Below are 7,149 nucleotides of genomic sequence, written 5' to 3'. Positions count from 1 at the left end.
AACAAACCTCAAATAATATTTAACGGGAAACCGAAAACTAGATGCAAATGCATTGAATTAACCTCAAAAATTAATTAACAGAAAATCAAAAACCGAATGCAACTGCATTGAATTAACCTCATAGAATAATTGGTGGAAAATCGGAAACTAAATACAAATGCATGGAAATTACACAAAAATAGTTAACGAAAAATCAGAAACCATATGTAATTACATCGAATTAACCTCAAAGCATAAATAATCATAAACTATATGCAAATATATTGAATTAACCTTAATGACTTACTAACGGAAAATTGGAAACTAGATGCAAATGCAATGAACTAATCTTAAAGACTAATTAATAAAACATCGAAAAATGGATGAAACTGCACTGAACTAACCTAAATGAATAGTTAACGGAAATTATAAATTTGATGTAACTGCATTGAACTAACATAAAAAAATAATTAACGAAAATTCAAAACTTGATGCAAATGAATTGAACTAACCTCAAAGAACAATTAACAGAAAATCAAAAATTAGAAGCAAATTAATGCATTGAACTAATCTCAAAAAATAAATAACGAAAAATCAGAAACTAGATGCAATTGCATTAAATTAAAATTAGAGATTAACTAACGGAAAATCATAAAGTTGATGTAATTGCACTGAACTAATCTCAAATAATAATTAACGGAAAATTGAAAACTGGATGCAACTACATTGAACTAACCTCAAAGAATAATTAATGAAAAATCATAAACTTGATGCAAATGCATTGTACTAATAACCTTGAAACATATTTGTATTATATGTAGGAGAAGAGAATGTCTCGATCGACAAATATAGTTTTGCATTTTGAGTGGTGTTTATTATAATTCTTTTATTATGATTGGAAATGTTTTGCTGTTCAAGTAGTTTCAATATTATCTTCGCTACATTGGGCATTTTCACAAAACTTCAATTATTAAACCTAACAACAAAAAGAAGTCGATGAGTTTTATCAAAGTTTGGTGCTTCATTTTTATAGAGAGTGGTGCAAGAAATTTGAAAGAGTGATTAATATAATTTTCATATCTCATAGCATTGTATATTTGCTAATATTTGTTTAGAATAATTTAATATAATGACACCCATTCGTGTGATGGATTCGAAAGCTAGTGTATGACTTATATACCTATCATTCAATCAATTACAAAAAACGTATATGTTATGTTATGTTCTAATCTATTCCCTATTGAAAACTAATTTAGTGATTTTTTTTATACAATTTAGATAATTAGAGTATAATGCATAAATATAATGTAAAATAACAAAAAAACATATGAGGGCCAAGTAAGAGCTTAATGAGGATCAGGCTCATGCTTCAGAAACACAGCCCTTGCCCGCCCCTTATAAGCATGAGGGCCAGGTGAGTCCGCCCCTCGAATTGGCTTGAACATGCAATTTTGAGGGTTGTGTCGGGACTAGGGGTGGGCAATGGGCCGGGTTGGGCTAGCCCGGCCCTAAACATTTAAAGCCTTTCAGTTATTAAGGTCGAGTCGGGCCGGGTCATAAGTCTAAATTTCAAGCCCTGACCCTATCCTAAGCCCTCTTTAATAGTTTAGGACCGGTCTTTCACGGTCTTATATATTTTTTCTTTTTTATCGTGATCGGTTTTAAAACTCATTTATATTACAAAAAAAATTCAAAGATTTGCAAACTCAAAGTCCCACCACTTTGAAATTTGAATAACAACCAATCTAAAGAATAATTCTCGATAAGTCCAACAATTTAAAATGCATATCCACAATCTAATAAACCAAGACATAGAGACTCATATTTATATTTCAAAATTATAGTTAAAATGCACAAGATACATTTTGAATGAGCTTTCACCGACATAAAAATCCGTATTTATTGACTTAAATCTCACCAAAATTACATTTAACATTGAAGAACACAAAGACAAATAAGAGTATGGAATGAGTTTTTACGACGTCAACCTATTTTTTCATTAGGCTAGTGCTTTCGGTGCTCATTATTGCTCTTGGCGACTAAGTTAGGCGAGGAAGTTGTGAGGTGTGACGTGAGTTGTGAGATAAAACAATTAGGTTTACACGCTTTTATGATATAAGACAAGTTATTATAAGTACCTATATACCAGAAGTGATAAATTACAAATTTGATGTTATTTTAATTGAAAATACGTAATGAGCTGAGTTTGATAGTTTTAGTTGTGTATTTTATAGTGAAATTATAACTAGGACTTGGTTAGGGTCGGGCCTATGTTTCAAAACCTTAGCCATGACCCTGCCTTAGAAGACATTAGGGCTGGGTCGGGCCTGCCCTAAACTCAGTGAGGGCTTTAGTTGTGAAGGCTTTATAGGGTTTAGGGTCGGGTCGGTCAGAGCCGGGTTAGTGTCGTTAGGGCCAAATTCCCACCCCTAGTCAGGACGGGTTGAGGCTGAGGGCCAAATTATCACCCCTAACCGGCCCACTTAAAAACAGTAAACTTGAGCTGCCACAATTGTTTAGCCCGTTGAAGTCAAAATGATTTAATTGGTCAACAAAAGACAAATAACATTAGAAGTAAACACAATAAACTATCAGAAAGAGCAAAACAACAACGTTATTCAATCATCATTTTTCAGATCAAAGTTTCTTCTTTTAGAAGATGGAGTTTGAGTGTGAATTCGGACAGTAATGGAATCAACAAACATAGATTTGTTATGCATAGCCTTGCCATTTACATAACAATTTTTTTTTGCTTTCTTTATTCTCTTTTCATTTTGGAACTTTGAATCTATGAAAAAAAATTAAACATTTTACATGGGATGTAAAACCAGAGAACTAAATTGCTCACAATTCACAAAAAAATAAACAAAGAGGTTCCCTTTTTGCATGAATTTACCAAACCCATTGTATGAACTTTAACAATCAATTTTGATGTGAAATTGGAAAATCTTGAACCTGCAATCGAACCAAAGAGAGTTGAACGCCTGAACATGGATTTCAAAAAATGTTTCTTTCTTCCTCTTTGTTTTTCCTAACATAAGCCAGGGTTTGATGATTTTTAAAGTCTAATGTCTTCTCATGTTTCCACCAAAATAAAAAGTCTCAATCCCATTTCCCTTTTTTCAAATGTAGAAGCATCTAGAAGATGGTTTGCGACCTCGAAACTGGATATCGACAATCGAGCAACAGTTGGTATCAAGGGGTGGCGTCTTCGAGTTAGTAGTTGGCGACGATCAAATCTATTAAGTAGCCGGTGGTGGAGTGTCGTTGGTGTTGTTAGAATTAGATGGTGACTAGGTCAGGAACTTGGAAGAGATGGTGGCCAATTGATATAGAGTTAGAATATAATCTATTTAGAACTTGGAAGAGATAAGTTGTTAGAATTGAGGAGAATTAGAGAATTAGACGCTGCTGGCGTTGAAACTTGGAAGAGAGGTTAAATGATTTATTTATGGAAATTACCATGTGTTACACCATGTGTTAAATTCAAATATAACACACAAGCTAATCAAGAGTCCACACGTGGAAAACAACCTATGAAACTGGACAAGGTAGTGGACACCAAAAAAGGAAAGAAAAAAAAAAACCTCAGATCCCCTCTTCGCTACCACCAATCCACCACCAACAGTCCAGCATAGCCATCAGCACCACCATTTAAAAATTGCTGCTAATGTTATCCTCTTCTCTGTATCCTCATCCTCTTTTATTTTCTTCCACTTCCACTTCTACTTCATCTCCCTCTCCATTCTCTTGTTTTAGATTTCTTCGATATCAAAACCTCCATTGTACCACCATATATAATATTTGAACTTTGGGGCGTAACTTTAAGATTTTCCATCTAAAAAGTGTTTATATTAATGAGTGTAAATTTTCAGCGTAAATTTATGTGTTAGGATATTTGGTTTGAGATGAGGAGAAACATAACAATGGATAGCAATTGATAAAAGAGAGATAGGAGAAACTCATTGAGATAGAGATGGAGGAGAACTGTAATGACAGATTCACATTTCATGACAACAGCGGCGGCGGAACATGAAGAAAAAGGAGTGGTCTATTTAGGGGTGTGCATGGTACCCAATTACCCGAACCGGAACGGAACATTTATAGTGGGTCTGGTCCTAAAATGTTATACCCATTTAAAGTGGGTCTTCAAAACCGACCCGATAAAAAACCGAATCCGTTAGAACCGAATAGTAAAAAACCGATGGGTACGAACCGAAACCGGAACCAAATAGTTTGATTTTGATATATAGAATTTAGTATTATATTAAACTAAATAAAAACAAACCCAAACATTATTATTATATATAGTATTATATATAGTTTATATTTGTTAGGTGTAAAATTATACTAAATATATATAACATTTAGCATAATAGTGAATGTGTTTTATTAAATGTATCTTTTATAATATTACATTAAATATGTGTATTATAAATATTAATAATAATATTTACGTGTCTACGTCTATACGTATAGTCGTATACTATGAATTAATTTATGCAGTGTCTATATTAACTAATACATGAATGTTATGCGTCTTGATATATTACATGTATATATATTTAGATAACGAATACGTGCAATGCTAACTAACAATTGTGGTACATGTGGTATTTATTCTATATATGACGCATTACATATAGTATAATATACATATGTTCAATTTAAAATATACACATACATATAATGTATGAGAATGTATTTAAAATTTTTAGATAACTTTCAAATATTATTATTGAATTTAGGACCATTACTTCTTATGAGAGGACAAAAATATCGATGACAAGTGTTATAGTCCCCGTAAACCAACTTTTATATCGGTTATATAACTAAAAAAAAAAAAATTAGCAATAAAAATATATAACCCGATAAGGAACCGAAACCGGAATCGGAACCGACTTATTTAATGGGTATAGGTCCGGGTTTTCAAAATATATAAAAAAACCCGAAAGAACCGAACCCGATAGGAACCGCTAAAAATAGACCCAAAACTGAAACCGATAAGAACCGACCCAGAACCGACCCATGAACACCCCTAGCCCCCTAGGTCTATTAATACCATTTATTTAATTATTTAATTAATTAATTTTTTTCAAGTTGGAAACCGGTTGTAATGGTATACATGTCTCCCATCCATGTGGTGATATGTTATTGGTTAGTGTTACCAACTAGTGTAACACCCTATGTTACGCTATAATGACTATTTATTTATTTATGGGGTTTTTTTGACTTAATCCTCACGGATGTACCCCATTTTGAGAATCATTCATGATTGTCCCATTTTAGAGTTAATTTTCCATATTGATAATTTTGCCTTTATGTCAAATTTGTAAAAATCTCATATTTTTAACATACGTCTTTGAAAATTAAAAAAATAAAAATAAAAATCTGAAAACTTAAAAAATACGGAAAATTGAAAAACAACATGAAAAAAATAACAAAAACTCGAAAACAAATTAAAAAATATTCGATAAAAGGAAAATTCAAAAAAAATTTCCGAAATTTTCCAAAAATTGAAAAAAAAAAACAAATCGGGAAAAAAATTCGAAAAAATTTAAAATAAAATTGAAAAATGTATAAAATTTTGAAAAAATAATAAAACAACTCAAAAGTTTTGAAAAAATAATAAAATTCATTTGTTTTCCTATATTCTGAGTTGTTTTATTATTATTTTCAAATTTTTACGCATTTTTTCGATGTTATTTTATTTTGCCAAAAAAAAAATTCGATTTTGTTTCCGATTTGTTTTTTCAATTTTTGGAAAATTTCGGATTTTTTTTTTGAATTTTCCTTTTATCAAATATTTTTTAATTTGTTTTGGAGTTTTTTTTTTTCCAATTTTCCGGATTTTTTGAGTTTTGAGTTTTGAGGGTTTTTTTTTTTTTTTTTTTTTTTAATTTTTCAAAGACATATGTTAAAAATGGGGGTTTTACAAATTTTACATAAGGGCAAACTTGTCAATATAAAAGATTAACTCTTAAATGGAGGGCAATCAGTAATGATTGTCAAAATGGGGGGTTATCTCAAAAGGAGGATACATCCGTGGGGGGTTAAGTCAAAAAACCCATTTATTTATTTTTTATTAGTTAAGAAGAAACTTGCTTAAATTGTGAACAAATATATTTTGGTAGTTTAATGGGGCACTCGTGAAATTGCAGTGGGCAACTCCAAAAAATATATATATATTAAAAGTTTGCCATTTTCTAAAAATATAAATGTTTTATATTGGCCCAAACCCAACAACTAATCTAACCGGTATCGCCATCTCGCCATGTTAAAACCACCGGCTCGTTTGAGTATACACTCAAACGGTCTTACCATGTCGTTCAACTATACACTAAAACGGTTTTCCCACGTTGTTTCAGTGTACACTCAAACGATCTTATCATGTCGTTTTAGTGTACACTCAAACGGTCTTCGCATGTTGTTTGAGATAAAGCTCTTGAGTGTTTAGCTAGACGATATAGCAGGGGTCGTTTGGGCAGTCTCCAGGACGATATGGATGAGTCGCTTGTGGACTTTCTTAGAAGACATGCCTGGGTCGTTTGGACTAAAAAATTTGAGAAATTCATTTTTTTTTTTGGTCACTAAAAAAATAATTTTTTTGGCTCTTAATTAAACGAAAGTGCAACACAAAAGGGACTTGGTGACTTGAATGAAGTGCACATTCACATAGACCCAGTCGACACGGTAGTGTCATTTGGAAATAACTGAATGTGGCTTCACTAAGTCGTTCGAAGTAATTGAATGTGGTTGGAAATATACAATATTTTATAACCTTTAACCAAATACAAACAACAATAAAGCTAAGAACCAAGCTCAAAAACCCACTTCCAAATTTGATCCTAACAATAGCCATTATCAATCATCCTTTACTCTTCGAAGGTGGAAATGGGAATCCAAAAAGATCCTTGTTCCCTTAAAATGAAATAGCATTAAACACGGGCAAATTCTCATTTTTATTCCCAAGTGAAATTGGTACTGAACCTAATAATCGATTATTCGAAACATCGAAAACTAAATAATTGATTAGTTAATGAATGTGACCTTTAATGTTTGATTGAAGGAAGAAGACTCGCAAGTATTGTTTTGGGATGAGTGTTGTGCTGGTTGGGATGTGAGAGATGAGAAAAAATGACGTAGTTTAGTTCAAAACTGCTGGAGACG

Source organism: Coptis chinensis, chromosome 4 (genome assembly GCF_015680905.1).
Source record: "Coptis chinensis isolate HL-2020 chromosome 4, ASM1568090v1, whole genome shotgun sequence".
In the NCBI taxonomy this organism is placed as follows: Eukaryota; Viridiplantae; Streptophyta; class Magnoliopsida; order Ranunculales; family Ranunculaceae; genus Coptis; species Coptis chinensis.
The sequence above is the reverse complement of the archived record's forward strand: the minus strand, read 5'-3'. Positions refer to the sequence as shown.